This window comes from Heloderma suspectum, chromosome 17 (genome assembly GCF_057233095.1).
Source record: "Heloderma suspectum isolate Gila_16-S chromosome 17, 16-S_ref, whole genome shotgun sequence".
Classification (NCBI taxonomy): domain Eukaryota; kingdom Metazoa; phylum Chordata; class Lepidosauria; order Squamata; family Helodermatidae; genus Heloderma; species Heloderma suspectum.
In genome coordinates this window covers 14,745,389-14,769,738 of record NC_139474.1, presented here as the reverse complement: position 1 = coordinate 14,769,738, position 24,350 = coordinate 14,745,389, and positions in this window count along the sequence as shown.

Below are 24,350 nucleotides of genomic sequence, written 5' to 3'. Positions count from 1 at the left end.
ACCCTGAGTGCTCATTGGAAGGACAGATGCTGAAGCTGAAGCTCCAATATTTTGGCCACCTAATGCGAAGAGAAAACTCCCAGGAAAAGACCCTGATGCTGGGAAAGACTGAAGACAAAAGGAGAAGGGGACGGCAGAGGATGAGATGGCTAGATAGCATCACGGATGCAATGAATATGAACTTAAGCACGCTCCGGGAGAGAGCGCAGGACAGGAAGGCCTGGCGTGCTATGGTCCATGGGGTCACGAAGAGTCGGACACGACTGAACGACTGAACAACAACAACAAATATATATATATATATATATATATATATATATATATATATATATATATAGTTGTTCAGTCGTTCAGTCAAGTCCAACTCTTCATGACCCCATGGACCATAGCACGCCAGGCCTTCCTGTCCTGCGCTCTCTCCCAGAGCGTGCTCTCAAGTCCATATTCATTGCATCAGTGATGCTATCTAGCCATCTCATCCTCTCCCATCCCCTTCCCCTTTTGCCTTCAGTCTTTCCCAGCATCAGGGTCTTTTCCAGGGAGTTTTCTCTTCGCATTAGGTGGCCAAAATATTGGAGCTTCAGCTTCAGCATCTGTCCTTCCAATGAGCACTCAGGGTTGATTTCCTTTAGGATTGACTGATTTGACCTCCTTGCAGTCCAGGGCACTCGTAAGAGTCTTCTCCAGCACCACAGTTCAAAAGCATCAATTCTTTGGCGCTCAGCCTTCCTTATGGTCCAGCTCTCACAGCCATACGTTACTACGGGGAAAACCATAGCTTTGATTAGATGGACCGTTGTCGGCAAGGTGATGTCTCTGCTTCTTACTATGCTGTCTAGGTTGGCCATAGCTTTCCTCACAAGGAGCAAGCATCTTTTAATTTCATGGCTACAGTCACCGTCTGCGGTGATCTTGGAGCCCAAGAAAATAAAATCTGTCACTGCTTCCATTTGTTCCCTTTCTATATGCCAGGAAGTGATGGGGCCAGATGCCATGATCTTCTTTTTTTAATGTTGAGTTTCAAACCAGCTTTTGCACTCTCCTCTTTCACCCTCAACAAAAGGCTCTTGAGATCCTCTTCGCTTTCTGCCATTAGGGTGGTATCGTCTGCGTATCTGAGGTTGTTGATAATTCTCCCAGCAATCTTAATTCCGACCTGTGATTCATCCAACCCAGCATTTCTCATGATGTACTCTGCATATAAGTTAAATAAGCAGGGCGACAATATGCAGCCTTGTCGTACTCCTTTCCCAATTTTGAACCAATCGGTTGTTCCATCTCTGGTTCTTACTGTTGCTTCTTGACCCTCGTACAGGTTTCTCAGGAAACAAGTAAGGTGGTCTGGTACCCCCATCTCTTTCAGAATTTGCCACAGTTTGTTGTGATCCACACAATCAAAGGCTTTAGCATAGTCAATGTAGCAGAAATAGACGTTTTTCTGGAATTCTCTTACTTTCTCCATGATCCAGCGAATGTTGGCGATTTGATCTCTAGTTCCTCTGCCTCTTCGAAACCCAGCTTGTACTTCCGGTAGTTCTCGGTTCGCATACTGCTGAAGCCTAGCTTGTAAGATTTTGAGCATCACCTTGCTGGCATGTGAAATGAGCGCAATGGTGCGGTAGTTTGAACACTCTTTGGTGTTGCCCTTCTTTGGAATTGGAATGTAAACTGACCTTTTCCAGTCTTGTGGCCACTGTTGAGTGTTCCAAATGTGTTGGCATATTGAGTGCAGCACTTTAACAGCATCATCTTTTAGGATTTTAAATAGCTCAGCTGGAATACTGTCATTCTGCTAGCTTTGTTGTTACTAATGCTTCCTAAGGCCCACTTGACTTCACTCTCGAGGATGTCCGGCTCCAGTTCAGTGACCGCACTATCATGGCTATCAGGGACATTCAGATCTTTCCTGTATAGTTCTTCTGTGTATTCTTGCCACCTCTTCTGAATCTCATCTGCTTCTGTTAGGTCCCTGCCTTCTTTGTGCTTTATCATGCCCGTCTTTGCACAAAACATTCCCTTGATATCTCCGATTTTCTTGAAGAGATCTCTAGTCTTTCCCATTCTGTTGTTTTCTTCGATTTCTTTGCATTGTTCATTTAAAAAGGCCTTCCTGTCTCTCCTTGCTATTCTCTGGAACTCTGCATTCAGTTGGATTTATCTTCCCCTTTCTCCCTTGCTTTTCGCTTCCCTTCTTTCCTCAGCTACTTGTAAAGCCTTCTCAGACAGCCACTTTGCTTTCTTGCATTTCTTTTTCTTTGGGATGGATTGAGTTGCTGCCTCCTGAACAATGTTACGGACCTCCATCCATAGTTCCTCCGGCACTCTGTCTATCAGGTCTAATCCCTGAAATCTATTCCTCACCTCCACTGTATATTCATCAGGGATATGATTTAGGTCATACCTGAATGGTTTAGTGGTTTTCCCTACGTTCTTCAATTTCAGCCAAAATTTTGCAACAAGAAGCTCATGATCTGAGCCACAGTCAGCTCCAGGTCTTGTTTTGACTGACTGTATGGAGCTTCTCCATCTTTGGCTGCAAAGGACATAATCAATCTGATTTCGATATTGACCATCTGCTGATGTCCATGTGTAGAGCCGCCCCTTGCGCTGTTGGAAAAGCGTGTTTGCTTTGCTATGATCAGCATGTTCTCGTGGCAAAACTCATTAGCCTTTGTCCTGCTTCATTTTGTATACCAAGGCCATGCCTGCCTGTTATCCCGGTGATTTCTTGACTTCCTACTTTGGCATTCCAATCCCCTATGATGAAGAGGACATCTTTTTTTGTGTTAGTTCTAGAAGGTGTCGTAGGTCTTCATAGAACCGATCAACCTCAGCTTCTTCGGCATCAGTGGTTGGGGCATAGACTTGAATTACTGTGATGTTGAATGGTTTGCCTTGGATTCGTACTGAGATCATTCTATCATTTTTAATATGGTACCCCAGTACTGCTTTTCCCACCCTTTTGTTGACTATGAATGCTACTCTATTACTTCTAAGGGATTCTTGCCCATAGTTGTAGATATGATGGTCACCTGAATTAAATTCGCCCATGCTTGTCCATTTTAGTTTGCTGATTCCCAAGATGTCGATGTTCAATCTTGCCATCTCCTGTTTGACCACCTCCAGCTTACCTTGATTCATTGATCTGACATTCCAGGTTCTTAAACAATATTGTTCTTTTCAGCATCAGATTTTCTTTTCACCACCAGACACATCCACAGCTGAGTGTCCTTTCAGCTTTGGCCCAGCCGCTTCACTCTTTCTGGCGCTACTTGGAAATACCCTCTGTTCTTCCCCAGTAGTATATTGGACACCTTCTGACCTGAGGGGCTCATCTTCCAGCGTCATATCTTTTAGCCTTGTGATATGTTCCATGGAGTTTTCTTGGCAAGAATACTGGAGTGGGTTGCCACTTCCTTCTCCAGTGGACCACATTTTGTCAGAACTCTCCGCCATGACCTGTCTATCTTGGGTGGCCCTGCATGGCATAGCTTATGGCTTCACTGAGTTACGCAAGCCCCTTCGCCACAACAAGGCAGTGATCCATGAAGGGGATATATATATATATATATATATATATATATACACACACACACACACACACACACACATATAGTGCTGTGCAAAAGTCTTAGGCTACCACCAGCTTTGTTGTTTTAGCAAAGTTTTAATGATCATCCATAATTATTTTTCAGTCTCTGTATTAAGATACAAACAGAAAATACAGGAAATATGTACAGGCAAAAGTCAATATTTAGTGTGACCTCCCTTGGCTCTAAGCACATTTTGAACTCTTTTGGGGAGACCGTCCTGAAGTTTTCTGAAGTAATCTTCTGGTATATTATACCAGGCTCCTTTCAGCACTTCCCAGAGCTCTTCTTTAGATGTAGGCTGTCTTTTATTTCTTTCTCTGTCCAGATAATCCCATACTGCCTCTATAATATTCAGGTCTGGACTCTGTGGAGGCCAGTCCATGACTGTCAGTGTTTTCTCAGCTGTTTTCCTTGCTAAATATGATTTCACTGCATTAGCAGTGTGCTTGGGATCGTTATCATGCTGAAAAATGAAACCATTCCCAATCAGGTGCTTTCCAGAAGGAATGGCATGATGAATTAAAACCTGTCTGTACTTTTCAGCATTCATGAGCCCATCAATACGGACAAGATCGCCAACACCACTGGCAGAAATGCAGCCCCAAACCAGGACAGACCCTTCACCATGTTTCACTGAAGGCCGCATGCACTCATTCGTCCATCTCTCTCCAATTCTTCTTTTCACATATTGTCGACGATTGGACCCCAAAATTTCAAAGTTGGATTCATCACTCCATAATACTCTTTTCCACTTATCCTCATTCCAGTCTTTGTGAGCTTTAGCATATCTTAGACTTTTCACCCTGTTCCCCTTCTGCAAAAGTGGTTTCTTGGCTGCTACCCTTCCACAAAGACCATTCCTGGCCAGGCACCTGCTGTTACTCTAGTGTAAGGGGAGATCACACTAAATACTTGCCACTTTAGCCTATGGCTAAACACTTTAGCTGTTTTTTCTGATTTTTTTCTATTGTTGAATACTGCATACAAATTTCCTATATTTTCTGGTTGTATTTTAATGAAGAGACTGAGAAATAATTATATATGGTCATTATACCATTACTAAAACAACAAATCAAATGGTGGCCTAAGACTTTTGCACAGTACTGTATGTATGTATGTATGTGCATGTACATATATATACACACACACACACACACACACACACATACATTTGACAGCATGCACACCGTTGGAAAATTCTCAGCATTTTGAAAAATGCACACAAACACACTTTATTCAATGAGTGCATGCATACAAAAATGTGTACTTTGCGGGGGGGGGATGCCCACAAAAGCATGTACGAATGCCTACATGGAGGTTAAATAAAGCTTGTACAGAATAAAGCTTGGACAGAATGAGGAGGGAACACCCTTGGCAGCCGAAAGAAGGAGACGCTCTGCAAGATTGATCTTGACAGATTTCCCATCCGTACTTTCTGCTCATATAGGTAATCTCTGTTAATACTTACCTTACTCTGCTTGTGTGGCATGTAATCAATCAATCAATTTTATTATGGTCGTAGATCACCAAGGTGTGGCATGTAAAGTTCCACACCAGAGGCTTCTTTGTGACTTTTCTGAAAAACCCAAGAATGCTTAGGTTGGGCCTGACAATAATATGAACCAGTTGCAAAAGTAAGTGTGTGTGTGTGTAGGAATGTTGCGAGCGTCCGTTCAGGGGCTCAAGTGTGGCGGGTTCCCACCAGTTCGGCCCCCCGGATGCCAGTTCGTGACTTCCTGTTCTTGCCTGACTCAGCGCATGCCGAGTCAGGCAAGCACAGCAGCCCCCACTCCTTTCCTGAGCGGCGACGGTAGGATGGGAAGCCTTCCCGTCCTGCCGCCGAGAGCAACTGTGCCCCTCTCTGCCAGTGCTTGGCAAAGAGGGACAGAGTTGCTCGTGGTGGTGGCAGCACTCGCTGGGCTCCTGCGAACCACCATCTGGTTCACGTCTGAGCACATGCCAGGTCCAGCAGTGGGTAGGGCTCTGGCAGGGCACGTCGTGGGGTGGACTCAGGTGAGTTCCCACAACCCTATGTATGTCTACGGGTATATGAGTGTGAGCAAGTGAGCATAATCATCCCACACTATGCAATCACTAAAGCAAAGGTGGGCAACGGGGTGACCTTCAGACTAACTTTAATGTGGGGGGGGGCAGGAGAGCAAGAGTGGGGAAAACAGTTCAGACCTCTGGCAAGACTGATCTTTCCCTCCCCAGCAGTCCTGTCGGTAGGGAGAGAGAAAGAGAGAGAAAAGGGGGTGTCAGAGAGAGAGAGAGAAAGAGAGAGAAGGGGGTGTCAGAGAGACGGGGTAACACACACACACACAGAGAGAGAGAGAGAGAGAAGGGGATGTCAGAGAGAGACACACACAAAGAGAAAGGGGTGGTCCCACCTACATTTGACTCTCGTCCTGCCCACCTTTAGTTTCTGTCAGAAAAAAAGAGGTGACAATATAATGAAACACTAACATTGTTGAATACACAAGGATTCAAACCCACACTTTTAAGGGCAAAGCACTCAAAGCCCTGAACTTGGATGGATGAAATGCTCAGTTTCAGATCCTCCTACATTCAAGCCTCCCACCCCCACCCCCAGATCTCCAATTCTGTTTGACCTGAATATGGAGCACTTTGTGAATTTTGGTACATTCTTATCAAAACCATACCGAAGTAAAATTCTCATTCCTCCCGGAATAAAAAGGCATGACATATTCATACATGACACCGGAAGGGTGACGATTCAGAGGGACCATTCATATTTTTCACATATCAAATCCAAGGTTTCCAGAATTCACAGATAAGATCCAAATCCATACATCATCTCCAGTAGCAGGTATTAATTATACAGCCATAGCTCAGCCTTCCCCCTCTGAACTTCTAGACCTCTAGATGCATTAGACTAAGAGAGAGATTTTCACCCATCAGTATCTCATTAAGGATGTAAGGCAAGACTTCAAGATATATTATGAAATAATGACCCATTGTATTCAGGTTTCAAGTTTTTGTTATGTTCAATTAAAAATGAATAGAAATACTTAGTGGTAGTGGTGGAGGAGGAGGAGGAGGAGGAGGAGGGATTAAGAAGGAGGAGGAGGAGGAGGAGGAGGAGGAGGAGGAGGAGGAGAAGAAGAAGAAGAAGAAGAAGAAGAAGAAGAAGAAGAAGAAGAAGAAGAAGAAGAAGAAATTTCCCAGTGACTTGATTATGCATTGGTGATGCAATTTGTTTATTTAATCTCTTGTCTCATGATGATCACAAAACACTCATCACTATAGCAATTTCAAATGATGCTCTGGCAAATCATCATGTCAATAACATTCCATATAAACAACTCCTGTGTTTCACACATGGCTCTGGCCTTTTCCAAACATTCATTCAACATGTGATGTACAAATCAGCAAAATTTGAGCTCACTGAAGTACCCCAAATTCCAACTTGAAGCTCGTTTTTTTTCATGTCCATATCAGATTGCAAGCTTCTTCTTTTTTTTCTTTTTACATGAACATGTGTGTGTATTTTCATGTATATTTTTCCACATATACGCATCGGTTGTGTGCACCTTTGAAATGTACACATTCTTCTCCCGTTGATTAAAGCATATTTGTGTGCATTTTTCAAAAGTACACATCTTGTCAGTCATGCACATTTTTCAAATGTACACATACTGTCAAACACAGTATTGGGGGCGGGTCTGTGAGCACATCACAAGTTCAAGTTCAGAAACATATGGACTTCGACTCGACTGTGGACTGTGTCCGACTCCATGTTTGGTCTGGAAAGTGTGAATTGGTTAAATCCTGATCATGAACGAACTGAAACAAATTTCTCACACATCCCTGCTCAACCCAAGAGTCTTCATCAATGCAATGAGCGCTAAGAGAAGAAAATAGATGACCCCTGGCCAGTAGATTTAGGAGAAATGGATGGAATGCTATCAACAGCCTTCAGGTCATATACACATGGTTCTTCAGCTGAATGTTCCAGTAAGCAACTCACTTGGTTTCACGGGATTAGTCCTTCATAAATACTTCTCCAGCTTTGATGTCAACATAACCAGTAAATTCAGCCAAGATAGCATTAATTACATACAGTTCATAAATTATTATTTAATTACACACATGGATTGAGCTCAGTATTATGAACCAGAATATGGCAAAATATATAGATATTACCCTTCATTATGAGTGAGCCATTCTTCAGAGGTGCCTCATTTCCTAAGGGAAGAGTGCATGACACTTTATAAAAGGTCTAGGTCTAGAAGCTCTCAACTCATTCATTAGAACTTAGTTGTTCTTAAGCATTTGCACCATTGAACAAGATAAGTTGCATTTAGCTTATTATTACTGATGCAAAAGAAAATGACCTTTGATGGAAATTTGACCATTCATTCATTTTTGCAAGCTCTGGCACTGTTGTATGTGGGGAAGGAAGAAAATGCAGCATCTGTGTTTGTTGTAGGAAGGGGGAGGGTCTCCTAATTCTAAATAAAGAGTCCCCCCAAAGAGGATCACCTGGTGCCTACATTTACTCTTCCTGGCACCAGGTGAAGACCGTATTTTTCCAGGCATTTTTTAGTCTCTCAGTTTCTGCTTTAAAGCTGTTACTGTATTTTACAATTGCTGCTAGGTTTTACCTTGGTGGTTTTTTTTTTACTTTGATTTTATACTGTGGTTTTAAACAAGTCAATCTTATGTTGTATTTTATGGTTTTGATGGTTGTGAACTGCCCAGAGTGCTTTGGCTACTGGGCAGTATAGAAATGTAATAAATAAATAAATAAACAAACAAAAGAATAAAAGAATGAACGAACAATCCTATGGCTGCTAGACAGCAGCTAGACAGCCATCAGATTTTGTGTTTTGAGGGAACCAACTTCAGAGCCAGGGCTTTGATGTCAGTTCCCAAAAAACTTCCTTCCCACCCCTTCCCCCACTGCCTTGTAGGCACTATAGTCATCCTTGGCTCTGTGCTCATGAGAGCAGCGCAGAGGAGGGGGAACAGGAGCATTCCTGGGGGTGGGGAGGAGAGGGTGCAGTGGAAGCAGTGGTATGATGTGCCATCTGGCCTCCCCGCTGCTCCAAGCCACCCCAGCTAGACAGCCAACATTGGCTTTCTAGCTGCAAATGCAGGGTGGCTGAAGCATGGAGGGGAAGATCCCCTCCGCATTCCACCTGCTCTGCATTGGATAGCCGGTTGTCTCCGAGTATGGAGACTGCCAACTATCCCCATAGGATTGCACCCTAAATAAATAAATTTGATTTTATTTGTTCCAGACCTGGACCCAAAAGAATCTGGCAGCAAAAATAGAGGAATGTTGATTTATTTGTTTTATAAGACCATTCCTAAACTGCTTTTCCGCTCTAAACACCCAAATTGACTTAGAATATAATGGGTTGGATCCAGGATCTGTCTTCTGTGGATGGAAGGACTCTGTTCATGGAAGGTGTCAACATCTGATTTGGGGTGATTCACCCTCTGTCTTGCACCATAGTTCACCCCAACCCAGCAGGGCCCCCTATCATTCTGTGAAGCATTTTCAGGGGCTTCAATGAGGAGGAGGCGGTGGGAAAATTTGCTTCTGCCAGTACAATTCTGTGCACCTAAATTTGGATCCAACCCAATGTACACAGGACAAGGATTGCTGTACCAAAGCTGATCTGGAGAACCAGGACAGCAATGTTTGAAGTTGGGTGGTCATCAGAATGAAAACTGTAGGTGAAGACAAGAAAGATAAGATTTGGGGTAAAGAAAGAACATTTGCTATCTCTTCAGGCAAAGGGCATAGGCAGGAGTAAAAGTTGTCTCCAAGGTTGTTCAGTCTTTGAGATCAAGGATATGGCAATGAGTCAAGAAAGAAAGAAAAATGAATGGGATGGGAGGTATATCAGATGGATAGGTGGGGAGTGCTGTGGACACCATATACAAGGCAGAAATCCTGGAGGAGATGTTCGAGAGACAGACTGTGATGGCACTTGGATCAACGTGAGAGGTTGGACGTGGCAAAGCATATTTTGAAACCATTGATATGAAGTGAGCAGAAGGAGATATGAGAGCCTGTGAATATATCACTAAGTAGGAGTGTTCAACATGGCAGAAATAGGGGGTCCTTTCAACAAATCGGGGTGATTCGGAGAGGTCACCAGGATAGATATAAGAAGAGTCATTAGGAAGAGGTAAATGAGAACCTGGAAAATGGTGGATTATGGACAGGGACAAGAGGATGCTGCTTGTTCTAAATCCAGTCTGTACAGCTGGAGGTTCACCGATCTAAATGCTGCCCTTCACCCAGGTGTTGTAGCCTGGTAGGTGCGTGACACCCACACTATGTTTTGCCATATCCAGAGCAGCATTGATGTTTGCCTGTTGCAGCTCAAGCAACAGAGAGTGTTGTGGCTAGGTATGGATGAACATTTTCATTATGGCATAAGCTTTTGTGGACTGTAGTGCATAATGCATTATGGCTTATGCCATAATGCATCCTTCCCCAACCCAATGCCCTGCAGATGTGCCAAACTACACATTTGCAGGGCACCAGGTTGGGGAAGGCTACCATAATGCATTTTAGGGTCTTCAAGGTGCCCCAAGGTTCTGTCTTATTTTTCCAGTCAAGGTTAAGCAATAGACCTGAGCTCATGACTGTCTGGGCACCATATGTGGGGCTAGGAAGATGTCAGCATTCTGCCTGTGCTGGCCCAGTCTCAGTGCATGTGAATGCCTTGTTGTTCCTTGCCAAACAAGCTGTTTCCATTTACAGGATCTCCCTTGCTCTGTAAAGATGAGCTCTTGTGGCTGTTGCGGAGGTCATGGTTGCTGCTGTTGCCACAGACACAGGCCAAGAGTGGTCTACTACACCAGGAGACAGATCCCTGTCATGCCCTGCTGTGGGGTCCACCACTATTCCTACTCTCCCTGCTGTTCCTCTGGGCGAAGCTGCTCCATTCCCAGGCCTCAAGTCCCCATCCAGCAGTGTTGCAGCCAAGTCAAGAAATGCTGAAGAAACTCCAGCAGGGAGAAGAAGGCCTGCCCAGTCTTCAGCTTAGCAGCCGGGAGGAGAAGAGAGCATCATTAAGCACTCTGATCTGAAAGTTTATCTCCTATGCTCATCTTGCCTGTAGCTTTTTCTACACCTCCTCAAACTAATTGCACAATGTTCTTGCCTTCCCTGTACTTAATTCCCCGAAACAACTTTTAATCATTTGTCATAATTGAAGGGCAGATGGAGCTCTCAAAATCTTCATGGTGTCTGATTTATTGGGTTTCTTATGCCACAGCTCTTTTGACTTCACAGCTTCTTTTGACTTTTTTCTTTGGTGACCCCTTTCTTTGGGCATGTCTGCACTGGTTGAACCTGAAGTGTTTTTACTGTCATCCCTTCTCCTCGAGGAGCTATAGTCCTATGAGGTGTGCCTACCTGTACCTATCAGATAATACTCAGCACCCACTCCAAAATGCAATTTGCAGGCTTCTTCAGGGGAAACCATGGTATAAAACCAGCAGAAGTTTATATAGTGTAGACATCCTCAGCATTTCAGTCTCGGAATGTGCACAAAACAGAAAATAAAATAAAATCCTGAAATTTTGGAAGATCCGAATACCTTTGTGATTTGTTTCCCCTTGAATCTCTCCTTCTCCTTCCCCATGGACCTACATCCTGTAGCACATATTTTGATCTCCTACGGAAGTTATTAAAACTCACCTTGCCTAACTCCAGGCCTATTGCATTTCTGTTAGGTTGGCAGTCAGAGAAGGTGTCCTCTGGTTAGGGACAGTGGACCAGTCTCTCTCTCATCCATGTCCATTTCCTGGTACTCTTTTATTATTATTTATTTTATTTCTATACTGCCCAATAGCCAAAGCTTTCTGGGTGGTTCACAACCTATGAACTGCCAAGAAAGAGGACACTGTTTCACATAAAAATGGCATATGTTCATTTATGTGTCCAGATGCAAATTTAGGAATAATCGTTAAAATTTAAATAGATACACAGTGCATATCACCATAGCGTGGGGCCCTGGACCAACAGCTGTCACTGAACTACTGAGCTACGACCCCTTCTCATGACTGCCTATGCTTGCTCAAGGCCAGCTCCAGGTTTCAAGGGGGATCTGGGCAAAGTGTCCTGTGGTGGACCTCTTCTTCCACTGGCAATCTCTGCTGGGCTTATCTGGACATGAAGAGCAACAAATCCAGGGAGATGGGGTCTCCCCTCCATTTTATTTTCACACAATATCCCCGATGTAGAATTGCTTTGGGGCGTTTGGGGGAATGATAAAGGCAGTTAAGACACAACACTGCTGGGAGCACTAGAAGAAAAGAAAAAGAAAGAAAGAAAGAAAGAAAGAAAGAAAGAAAGAAAGAAAGAGGGGGAGACTTAGGGTTAGCCATGCTGAGGCTGGCTTTGACTGGGGTATGAGTGTGGCAAAATACCCTGTGCATTGTTGGGTGTGCAGAAGGTATATCTCCAGATGTTTTGGACTTCAACTCCCAAAAACCTCTGCATCCATTCCCGATGGTCTGGAATGCTGGGAGCAGAAGTTGCAAACATCTCCTTTATGCCCCCCCCCCCAGTCTGTGGCACCCTCCAGAGACAGTAGAGACTGTTCCATACTAGCCCTCAAGGGTGCAGGTTCTAGATATGTATGCTGTGAGACATCCTATGTAAACCCTGGCACCTGGTAGTGAAAGGGAGCCACAGGCAGGATCACTGACTGGAGGAACATGTGCATCTATGTCAGTCTCCCTAATTCAGGAAATTTTCTGCAAGATGTCTCTCATCACTGGAAGATGATGGGGCTGCTTCACAGGATGTATCTTGATTTATTTCAGTCCCACCTCCTCTCCCAAAGATGGCATGCTGTTCCAGGTGGGGTTGCTCCCCCTACTGTTGTGGCCTGTCCTGCTGTTCCCCCTGCTGCTGCCCTCCCCCGCTGCACTCCCAGTTGCTGCTGTCCCCCTTGCTGCAGTTGCAGGGGTCGTGGCTCTTCGTGCTGCTTCCCTAAGCAGTGCAGGTGCTGAGAAAACCCATGCCGTGGACCTTTGGATGCAAGCTGAGCTCTGCACAAACTGGTGGTTGAAGAAATAACACCAATGCCACTGCCGGACACCAGCTGGCTCCTTGTTGAGTTCAGTGCCTGAAGCTTTGCACCTGCCCCCTTTCATTCCCAGTGGGGTCTTCTTCTTTTGACTTCAGTTTGGGAAGGAGGCATGCCTGTTGTTGCACATCCCAAATGCTGTTCTCGTTAGTGTCTTGGTATGTGGGATGCTCCCTCTTCTCTTTCAGCTCTTCGAATAATTCTTCTCGCGACACTGAACGACACGGTCTGCATGGGGGGATAATAAAATACCAAACCACCGCACATTGTCTCATCGGATCGGTTTCTCTTTAAAATCACGGGAAACAATACAGCTCAGTGGGTATAGCTTTTGCTTTGCATGAGGTCACAGTCCCGTTCCCCTGGTATGTCAAAGTTGAAGAACCACAGGGCCATTGCTTTTCATGCACATGCTTTTCATGCACATGCTTTTCATGCAGATGGTCCAATGTTATCTCCCTGCATTTCACGTTAATAGGTATCAGCACAGGAAAAGAAGTCTAGTTACCTGAGACCCCAGAAAGCCACTGCCAGTCAGAATAAACATTACTGGTCTCAGGGGTAGGCAATTTGTGGCCCTCAGCCTCATTTCATACAGCCCCCAGCCCTCTGTGCACAATCACTTCAGACTTCCGAAAAGAGCGATCTGTCAGGATTCCTTTTGCCCCCACTTAACTTCAGATGCCAAAACACACACAGACAAGAGGCTTCAGTCTACAGCTTTTAATCCAGTACTTCACAGGGTCATACAGATGCAAATTCTCAGTGACTCTCAGTCTACAAGGAAATGCCTTCAGGGGGTTCAAAAGGTGGTTACGAAAGTTGCCCACCATTTGAAGAGGAAGGCAGCCTCACTAGCCTAACTTAAGGGGGGGGTCTGTCTCTCTCGTGAGGCTTCTAAGAACAGCTTTTCACGCAAGCCCAATCAGGTAGACCATCTAAGTTCCACCCCTGACCTCTCTCTCTTTGCTCTGTGCCTGCGCCTGGCTTCGATTAAATCAGACCCCCCAAACCCCGCTTCCCCCTGTTCACTATCTTTCATGGGGGGGGTGAAGAGGGACCCTCATCCTCCGCCAGCTGAACCTTTGAAACCTGAGGAGCCTGCCCAGTCATGTCTGGACTAGCCTGGGAAAACACCCCTCCCCATGCCTGGCGGTTCTCCTTCAGAATCTGAAATGCTATCCCACTCCCTGAACTCAGAAACACCCCTGACACAATCTGCCACTTCCCTGGTGGGGAAGTGGGAAGGAGGAAGAGGGAGAGAGAGAGGAAAGGGGGTGGCAGAAGCTGAGATCAAAGAATGGCATGAAGGGAGGGGGGTAATCAACCCATTTTTGGCCCTGTCCCTGTACACCACTGGTTTCACCACTAACATACATCCCCTGACAGTTTACCCTGGAGGGAATATGATTTCAATAGAGGGGAGGGGGAGTTGCCCATTCCTGATCTAGAAGTCGGGATGCTGGAGAAATTTGCGATGGAGTAAAATGAGCCAGGATTTCCAAGAATCTGACCTGTGGAATCCACTGTGGAGTGATCCTCTCAGGCCACACGGAGTCTGTGGACTTTCAGATGATTTTTTTTTACTGTAACGATATGTACACATATAAATCCATAGTAAGTTTCTGCTGAGGAAATGTTGAACGGAATGGGGGACAATATGCTAAATATTACTTACTAAGGTAAATTTTGTAAAGACTTATGGAAAGACTTGCACAAATATTTAGGTAATTATTTGTGTATTTTTCCGCATGATGGAAAAAAAAAATCCACATCCATCTGCAATCCATCTGTAATCCGCAAAATACAGACGGAGCAGTCAGTACATCCCTATCTAGAAGTACCAATAGTGTGATTCATTATAAGAGACCTACACTCATTTGCACATATAATGTAGGGAAGGGTCATAAGACAGTGGTAGAACACACCATTTTCAAACCAGCAGCCCAAGTTCAACTCCCAGCACCTCCCAGCCCATGAAGCAGGGCTGAGAAGGAAGGAGCTCTACCTGAGACCTGTTCCCATGACCCATCATAGCTGAGATGGGCCAATTTTCTGACTCAGGATAAAGTGGCTACATGTATTTAAATTACCCAGAATCACCTCCAGGGGAGGTTCTTTGAAGATAGAGCCAGTGTGGTGTAGTGGCTAGACCACTGAATTGGGAGTTGGGAGATCCAGGTTCTAGTCCCCGCTCAGCCGTGGAAGCTCACTGGGTGACTTTGAGACAGTCACAGACTCTCAGCCCAACCCATCTCACAGGGTTGTTGTTGTGAGGATAAAATGGAGGGGAGGAGGATTATGTACGCCGCCTTGGGTTCCTTAAGGAGGAAAAAGGGTGGGATATAAATGTAATACGTATAAAACAAATACATAGCTGGTAGCTCAGTGGTACCTAGATCCTCATGTGGCATGCAGAGTGGTAGGCGGCAGTATTGCAACCGAAACTCTCCCCACGACCCAAGTTCGATCCCAGCAGAAGCCAGGTCCCAGGTAGCCGGCTCAGGTCGACTCAGCCTTCCATCCTTCCGAGGTTGGTAAAATGAGTACCCAGCTTGCGGGGCGAAAGGTAGTCATGAGTGGGGAAGGCAATGGCAAACCACCCCGCTACAGTCTGCCATGAAAACGCCAGCAAAAGAAGCATCCCTCTAGGAGTCAGCAATGACTTGGTGGTTGCACAGGAGGAACCTTTCCTTTCCTTTCCTTTCCAGTGGTACCTCTCATGCTTGAAACACACAAAATCCCAGCTACAGGCAACAGCTGATGGGATCTCATCTGCCAGACGTGCTCTTCGCACTGAGGAGGTTCCCAACAATAAAGGGACTGGTCCCATACGACTGAAATACTGATCCGCAGCGAAGAGGTGTTGATTGTCAACTGAGGTTGGTCATCTTTCAATGGTTGGAGGAGAGATGGGAAAACTCTCACAGGCTCGCCTCAGCATGACTGCTTGATCATCAGAACCTGCTCACCTATCAGGGGGAAATTGCGATTTTCTTCCAAGCCAAAGAGAAGGGCTTAGAAAAATTATCCACCCACTCAGCAGCCTTTCCCAGAAGCACTCCCTGCCAGCTTCCACACCCTGAGATACACACACGCACACACACACACTTCCCTTTTTCTATGCAGGGAGACAAAAGCCACCAAAGTAGATGTACTTGGTGCAAAGCAGGGGTGTTGCACCTCAGCCCTGGGGGCCAAATCCAGACTGCCTCGGGTCCCAGTCCAGCTCCCTGAAGTTCCCTAGACAGCTATGCCCTCTACGGCTGTCCTCAGCCCATTTCTCCCAACCTGTTGAAGGGTTTCCATGCACTTGCGTAGGGTTTTTCCCCTGTTTTAAAAGGTTGAGATGCCTCTGCTAAGGTTCAGTTACGTGTAGTAAGAGCTTGATGTTAAAGAATGTTTGGTATTTTGGCTCTGCTGCTTTTGCCTTTTGTCTCCACCCACCACTGGTATGTGTCCCAAAAGAGCTAATCTGAAATGGAATTTGGCCTTGGGTGGAAAGAGTTTCAACAGCCCTACTCTAGGGAATGTTCCATAGCAGCTGAGCTCCCAAGAAGACGGGCTTAGAAACATAGTCATTGAGACATCACATGTAAACCTTGAAGCATGGTAACCAAAGGGCACTGACAAGTCTCTGTTAGAACTCATATTTTTCAACCAAGGTTCCCAGTAATCACATATATAAGTTCTACATCAGTGCTGCAATATCTCTAATACCACATGTGAACCTCCACCAACCTGGTGCGTGGTCCATACATTTCTGGACATTTTAAACCATCAGTGTCTCCGAATACTTGTTTGAGAGATGCAGTATCTTAACCATGTAACACCCAGATACGAACTCATATTTTGAAAGAATGAATCAGGCTTCAAGTTTGTTTTGTTGTGGTTATTGGAAAAAATGAGTAGAAATACATTTGCAAGAGGAAGGGGAGGAGAGGGTGAGGAGGACGAGGAGGGGGAGGAGGAGAGGAACAACAACAAACGACAACCAATGCACAATTTCCCAATGGCCTGATCAGGCGGTGTTGACACAATATGTTTATCAGGTCACCCCTACAGTGTGGACTCAGGAGGTGAGCTCATATATTACGACCACAAGACGTTATGCACAATAGCATTTTCACATGATGCTGTGGTAGATCATCATATCAAACATCTTCCATAGAAATTACTGCTGTGTTCCACACATGACTCTGTCCATTTCCAAATTTTTATTCAATTCAAATGACTTCATCAATATAATGAGAACTAAGAGAAGAAAACAGGTGACCCATGGCAAAGGGATTTCCCTGAGATGGATGATATGGTATCAGCAGGAAAGATGGATGGTATATTATCAGCAGCTATCAGGTCATACACATGGTTCTCCATGGTTCCACTGAGCAACTGCTACCACAGCATCATTCTGTCATAAATACTTCTCTGCCTTCAGTTCTGATGAATTAATCACTAGTCTATTAAGCTGAGATAACATTAATTACATACAATTTCAAGATACTTCTTTAATGAGAGATATGCATTGAGCTGAGTATCATGATCGGGAAGATGGCAAAACATAAGGAGGTTAACCCTTCAGCCATTTTTTAGAGCTGCCTCATTTCCTCAGGGAAGGGAGAATTGTGCTGTATAAAAGGCCCCTGGTCCAGAAGCTCTCTACTCATTGATTAGAACTTGGTGGTTCTTACAGATTTGCACCCTTGAACGAGGTATGTTGCATTTGGGGTATTACCAATGCATCCCTTGGGTGGGATTTTGGCTATTCATTCTACTGTTATTGCTGTTGTTGTCGATGATTTTATTCCGTAATTCTTATGTTTTTATTGTATTTTCATACGTTGTTTTATTGTTTTAATCAATCTTAATTGTGCCTGTTGCCTTAAGTGCCATTTTTTGGTAGAAAGGTAGGGTACAAATAAAATAAAGAAAAAGATAAATAAATTTTGGCAAGCCCTGACACTGTAGCATGTGGGGAAGGAAGACAATGCAAAAGCTGTGTTTGTTGTGGGATGGTGTGTGTGTTTCTCCTAATTCTATCTCCATTCTGTTTTGTTCCATTGATGGTCTAAAAAGGATCTGTAGAGGATTGTATATTTATATGTTTTATTTTCACCGCTAAACAAGAACCCCCAATGTGGTTTGCAATAAAAAGTGTTGCATCCAGGATCTGCCTCCAATGGATAGAAGGCCTCTGTTCATAGAAGGTGCCTCCACCTCAGTTTTGGGATCCTCCTTGCCCCACAGCTCTCCCCATGCATCATGTTCCCCTGACCCTCTGTGTAGCATTTCCATGGGTCTGGAGGGGCTGCCATGGGGAGGAGGAGGCTGGGAATTCTGCTTCCTCCAGCCCAGTTGCATGTGCCCAAGTCTGGATCCAACCAATATATACAGTGAAAGGATTGGTGAACCAAGCTGGTCTGGAGAGCCATGACTGCAATCACTGGAGTTGAGCGCCTAGCAGAACAATACCTGTAGGTACAGAGAAGAAAGAGATGGCGTTGTGTAAAACTAGCAGCATTTTACAACTTTTGAGACAAAAAACATAGGGAGGAACCAAAGATGTCTCCGAGGTTGTTTGGTCTTTGAGATGGAGGCAATGGCAACATGTCAAGAAAATGAAAATTAATGGGAGATGTATCGGGTGGACAGGTTAGCAGTGCTGTGGACACCATATTAGGCATGTTGGAGGAATGGGGGTGCAGTCTGGTGAGCTTTTGCTGGCTTGAACCCACCCCCAACTCCGTCCAACATCCACCAGCTGGACCAACTCGGCCCACTCTGAGTTAGGCCACCTGATGGATTTTCTGCTTTTGCAGGGTGGCATGGCAGGGGGGTTGGGAAGATGAGAGGAAAGCAAGACATACTACTTGCACCCTTCATGCCGGTATCAGCAAGGAGAGCATGAGGGGTTTGCGCGTGGTAGCAACAGCCCTGCCAGCAGCTGCGAATCCTGGCACCGGCACTGCTGCTATTTTGCGCAAGAAGGTCGCCAAGTTCCCACAGATTTGGGAAACTATTGCACATCTCAGTGCACAAACGCAAGCCAAGCCAAGTCCATCACAGGTATATGTCGGGCCCCCAAAGGGCGAGAGGTTAGAGGTGGCAAAACATATTTTGGTATCATTGCGATGAAGTGAGTGGGAGGAGCTATGAGAACATGTGAATATATCCCTAAGCAGAAGCATGTAGCAGGATAGAAACTGAGAATCCTTACAATTGCTAGGCGTGATTCTGAGAGGTCACTGGGAGAGACATAGAAGGAAGCCCTATTCAGGCATTCTCCTTTGGTGTGCGATCAATGTGTGAGGAGAGGGAGTGCTCTAGCTTACCCCCTCCTTGTGTCCTGTGCCCATGGAGGTTGACCGTCTGAACAGGACAGCCTCCTGAATCGGTGGAGTCTCTCCACACAATCCAGTATGCTGGAAAACTGTGTCCTTGTGCGTGTGGACAGCCTTTAGGAGGCTCTCCTGTTCAGGCTGTCACCCTCCATGAGTACAGGGTAACAGAAACATACAAGGGGGAGCAGAACTAAAGCATTGCCTCTCCTCAGGCATTTAGCCTTCATGGCTTCAGAATGACTGAATAGGGCTTGAGTCTGGGGGGAGGGTATGGAGAATGAGGATCTGGAGAATGGTGGACCAAAAATGGGGACAATAGGATGCTGCTTGGCCAAAATCCAGTCTGCTAACACAGAAAGCTAAACCACCCTGATTCTGTAGTCTTTAAGGTACGTGACAATATTCTTCCAGTTTCCAGTAGGGATGGCAGAGAAACCCACCACAGACCCCAATGAGGCTGGATTCCAAGGAATCCGGCCTCCGGAGTCTGCAGCAGAGTGGCGCCACTTACCTCTGCCTCCCTCCGGAATTCTACGGAGCCAGCTCCTGTCCACGGTGATTCCATGGACAGCACGCCGGCTCTGTATCCCTGCCGAATGGCAATACGGTAATGGCAGCCGCCATTACCGTATTGCTGTTGAATGAAAATAGCCGCAAGTGGCATAGTGGATGCCACTTGCAGCTGTAAAGCTCTTAGATTAACCTAAATGCAGCTGTAAATGGCTGCATTTATGTTAAACTAAGGGCTTTATGGCCACAAGTGGCGTCCACTATGCCACTTGTGTCCAGATTCATTCAACAGCAATACAGTAATGGCAGCCGTCATTACCGTATCGCCATTCGGCAGGGATACAGAGCCACTGGCGTGCAGCACCACGGAATAGCCGCCGAGTGGAGCCAGCTCCACAGGATTCCCGAGGGAGGAATGGATCGCTTCCCACCCCCCAGGGCAGATTCCCCCCAGAACAGCAGGTAGGGAATCCACCCATCCCTAGTTTCCTGAGGGATATTCATGTTAGTCTGTTGCAGCAAAAACAACAGAGACTCATGTGGTCCTTAAATACTACAGATGCCAGAGAAATCTGCAATAGGTTCAAATGAGTTTGAATTTCAATTAATCCGAACTGCGGATTCCACAACGGAAGTCTGAGTCCCGTGGATTAGATGGATTTACAGACAAGTTTTTGTTTTTGTTTTTTGTTGTGTGTGTTCCTTTGTTTTTTACATTGAGGTTGGATTTGGGAAAGTTTGCAGTTGGGCTAATGCACATGAACGCTAATGTGCACCTGCAGTAATGTGCAGTAGTGCTAATATGCACTACTGCAAGGAGAACAGAACTCTCATATGCCTCTAAAAAAAAAAAAATCACTTCCATCCATGAGTGGATGATGGAAGAAAAGACCCATAACAATCCTCAAAACACAGACAGAACAGATTTAACAAAATCCGTACATCTTTTCTCAAAAGGAACAAATTTCTTATGGCATAAGCTTTTGTGGACTGTAGTTCATGAAACTTATCCTTCAATGCATTTGTGAGTCTTTAAGGTGACATAAGATTCTTTATTATTTTTTCTTTGAAAAAAGCATAAAGAGGAGACTTCATGAGTTCATGGCTGGGCACCATATTGGCTATGAGCTATGAGGGTGTCAGCATTTGCCTGTGCTGGCCCAATCCAAATACATGTGACCACCTTATGGTTCCTTGCCAAACAATCTCTCTGTTTCCTTTACAGGATCAACTTTGCTCTGTAAAGATGAGTTGTTGTTGTGGCTGTTGTGGAGGTCGTGGTTGCTGCTGTTGCCACAGGCACAGGCCAAGGGTGGTCTACTATGTCCGGAGACAGATCCCAGTTGTGCCCTGCTGTTGTGTCCGCCACTATTCCTACTCTCCCTGCTGTGCCTCTGGGCGAAGCTGCTGTGTTCCCAGGCCTCAATTCCCCATCCAGCAGTGTTGCAGCCAACAAGTGAAGAAATGCTGAAGAAACTCCAGGGTGAAGACAGCCTGCCAAGTCTCCAGCTCGAGAGCTGGGAGGAGAAGGGAGCATCATTCACCAGGCTGACCTGAAGGCTTTCCAGTTTATCTCCTGCACACAACTTGCTTGCCTGTACAAAGCAAACTTAATAAAATTCTGGAAGATCCAAACATCTTGGTGTTTTGTTTCCCCTTAGGGTGGCCACTTATGAATTGCGGAGAAAGTGGAAACGTATCAACAAAAAAGGGAGCACTGATTTTTGTAATTATGGCATATGCACAGATATACCCAGATATTCCCAGATGCAAATTATAATTTAAATAGATGTACTGTTCACTTCAACATAACGGGGGAGACCATGTCCAAGTGTCCTGTGTCTCTTGCTCAGTCTGCTGTCGAGGTCCTGTTGAGGTGCAACTTCAAGTCCCAGCACTTCTTTCAGAGGGTTCTTTATCTTTCAACTGGATTGGGACTGGACAGCCCTCTAATCAGAAGGCAGCCCTTCAAATAGAGGGTTGTCCTCTCTAAAAGAGGACAAATGGCCACCATATATTACCCTTGAAGCTCTCGTTCCCCTTCCCCAATAGACCTCCATTCCTACGCACATATTTTGTTGTCCTAGGGAAGTTATTATAACTCCCCTCACCAAACTCCAGGCCTACTGCATTTCTGGTAGGAAGGAGGACCGCAGAGTCAAAGCCCAGCTCTCCCCAGTGAGGGCCTCCTGGCGACAGCCTCATCATCCTTTCAGCACCAGGTTAGACTTTCCTGTAGTCCGAGGCATTTCACAGCACATAAGGTTCAAACTGTTCCTGGGATTTTTAAACTTTGAGCGTTTTAAATTGCTTTGTAAATATTATGGTTTATCTTGTACTTCTAAGGTTAATCTTAGAAACCTATAAAGCCGTAAACCGCTTGGGTCCAGGTTATCCGAAAGACCTTTTTCTCCCCTTTGAGCCTGCTCATGCCCTGAAATCTTCAGGGGAAGCTCTTCTCACCATCCTGCTACCATCACAGTCACGCCTGGGGGGAATGCAGGAGAGGGCCTTCTCGGTGGCTGCCCCAAGGCTCTGGAACTCTCTTCCCAGGGAAGTGAGGGTGGCACCCTCCTTGGTACGTTTTTGCAGGCATGTAAAAACTTTTTTGTTCCAGCAGACCTTTGGCGATGACTAGTCTGGACCAGTGAACATACGACAGATAGATACTATTTTTCTTGTTGCCTTTTAATGTTTTGATATTTTTATGATTTTAATATTGATGATTTAATTATATTTATAACTTTTGTCCACTTGTATATCTATTTCTATTTATAGCTTTTAATTGTACAAGTCTTAATGTTGTAAAGCTGCCATGAATCCCAGTATTGGGGAAAAGGCAGGATGTAAATGTAAATATAAATATTATCATCCTCCTCATCATCATCTTCTGCAAACTGCCAAAAGAGGGTTGGCTATTGGGCACTATATAAAGAATAATCATTATCATTATCATATTAGTCTTACTTGTAGTAGTAGTAGGAGGAGTGACGATGACGACGATAGCAACCACACCCAGAAATGAAGAGGGAGGCATGTAATTGTGGATCAACTAGGGTCAAGAGCAGTAATGCAGACAAACTGGAGAGGGTTCAGCAGAGGGCAACAAAGATGATCAGGGGACTGGAAACAAAGCCCCGTGAAGAGAGACTGAAAGAACTGAACATGTTTAGTCTTGAGAGGAGAAGACTGAGGGGAGATAGGATAGCGCTCTTCAAGTACTTGAAAGGTTGTCACAGAGAGGAAGGCCAGGATCTCTTCTCGATCATCCCAGAGTGCAGGACATGGAAGAATGGGCTCAAGTGACAGGAAGCCAGATTCCAGCTGAACATCAGGAAAAGCTTCCTGATTGTAAGAGCAATACGACAATGGAACCAATTACCTGGGGAGATGGTGGGCTCTCCCACACTGGAGGCATTCAAGACGAGGCTGGACAGCCATCTGTCAGGGATGCTCTGACTTGGATTCCTGCATTGAGCAGGGGATCGGACTCGATGTTCCTATAGGCCCCTTCCAACCCTACTATTCTATGATTCTGTGCTGGGATACAGCTGTGCTAGCAGCTCCTTGGTGTTCCTCCTCTTGAGCCAGACAGGCACCTCACTGTTGGAGGACAGAACTGTGTATACCACATGACCTGTCTAGGGCACCCTAACCTACCCCAAGGTCCTCAGGTACAGTGGAGGATATGATTCCTCCAGCAGTACTGAATTAAGATTCAACATACAGTCCAGTACGTTCTGTATGTGAAATGGGAAGGGGGTGCCATCTTGACCCTCTCCAGCCCAGTGACACTGATTCAGTCCTCTTCTCCCTGTGAAATTTACTCACAATCCCACTATAAATCGCCTCACAAAGTGGGTTTCCCTCATGCTCCTGTATATTACCCCACAAAATCAGTTTCCAACGCCCTGCTGGTAAAAGTATGCCCAATTATTGGGAGAGAGGATGCCGCTGACAGCTTCACTGAAATGGAATTCAGCTCTTGGACTGAAAGAGGTTGTTCTTCCCTGGTTTAGAGGAACACCTTCTCTGAAATTTGAAGGCTCATGATGGAACAACCTTCTGACGCTGTGGGTCTGGTCTTTGCCTTCATGGGAGACCACCTGGAGATCATTTGTACACCACTGCGAATTCCATGCAGGAAGAAATGTGGCACATAAAAGAAAATAAATAAATAAAGTTATGCATGGGCATAACGGGGGCTACATGGAAATCCCCCGTGAGAGATGTAACATTGAAGTATGGACTATATCTCTTCCTACTTGAATGCACATGGCTTTTTCTTTATGCATACAACTAGGCAGTCCCTTAATTGCAGTCCCTATCCATCCTGTAATTGTCATTTGGTAGGGAAACTGGGGATTAAATTAAATACCTTCATTGCGTTGGGTTGCAGCTCAGCCCCAGTTGACATTCACCACCATAAACAAGGTTTATTTTCTTATGGTTGCTACTAACTCTCCACCCATGCCTTTTCTGGCCAGTTCAACTTCTCTAGATGCCATCTGTCTTCCTTAACAAAAATACTTAGAACAAATACCTTGTGGATTTGCTGTTGGGAGGGAAAGGGAAAATAATTGATGATGTCAAACCCACACATCTCTGGTGGGATCCCTAATTGGCCAGCCCTGGTTCAGACCACTTCTTCAAGGTTCCTGGCTCCTCGGTTATTTTATAGATTCTACTCCTTCTCCTTTTCTACCACCTCCTCCTCCTCCTCCTTCTCCTCCTGCACCCCCCCTTTACCACGACCATCACTGACAACTTTTCATTTTATTCCCTGAACAGCATTCTCAAAAGTGAAGTAAAGGAGCTAG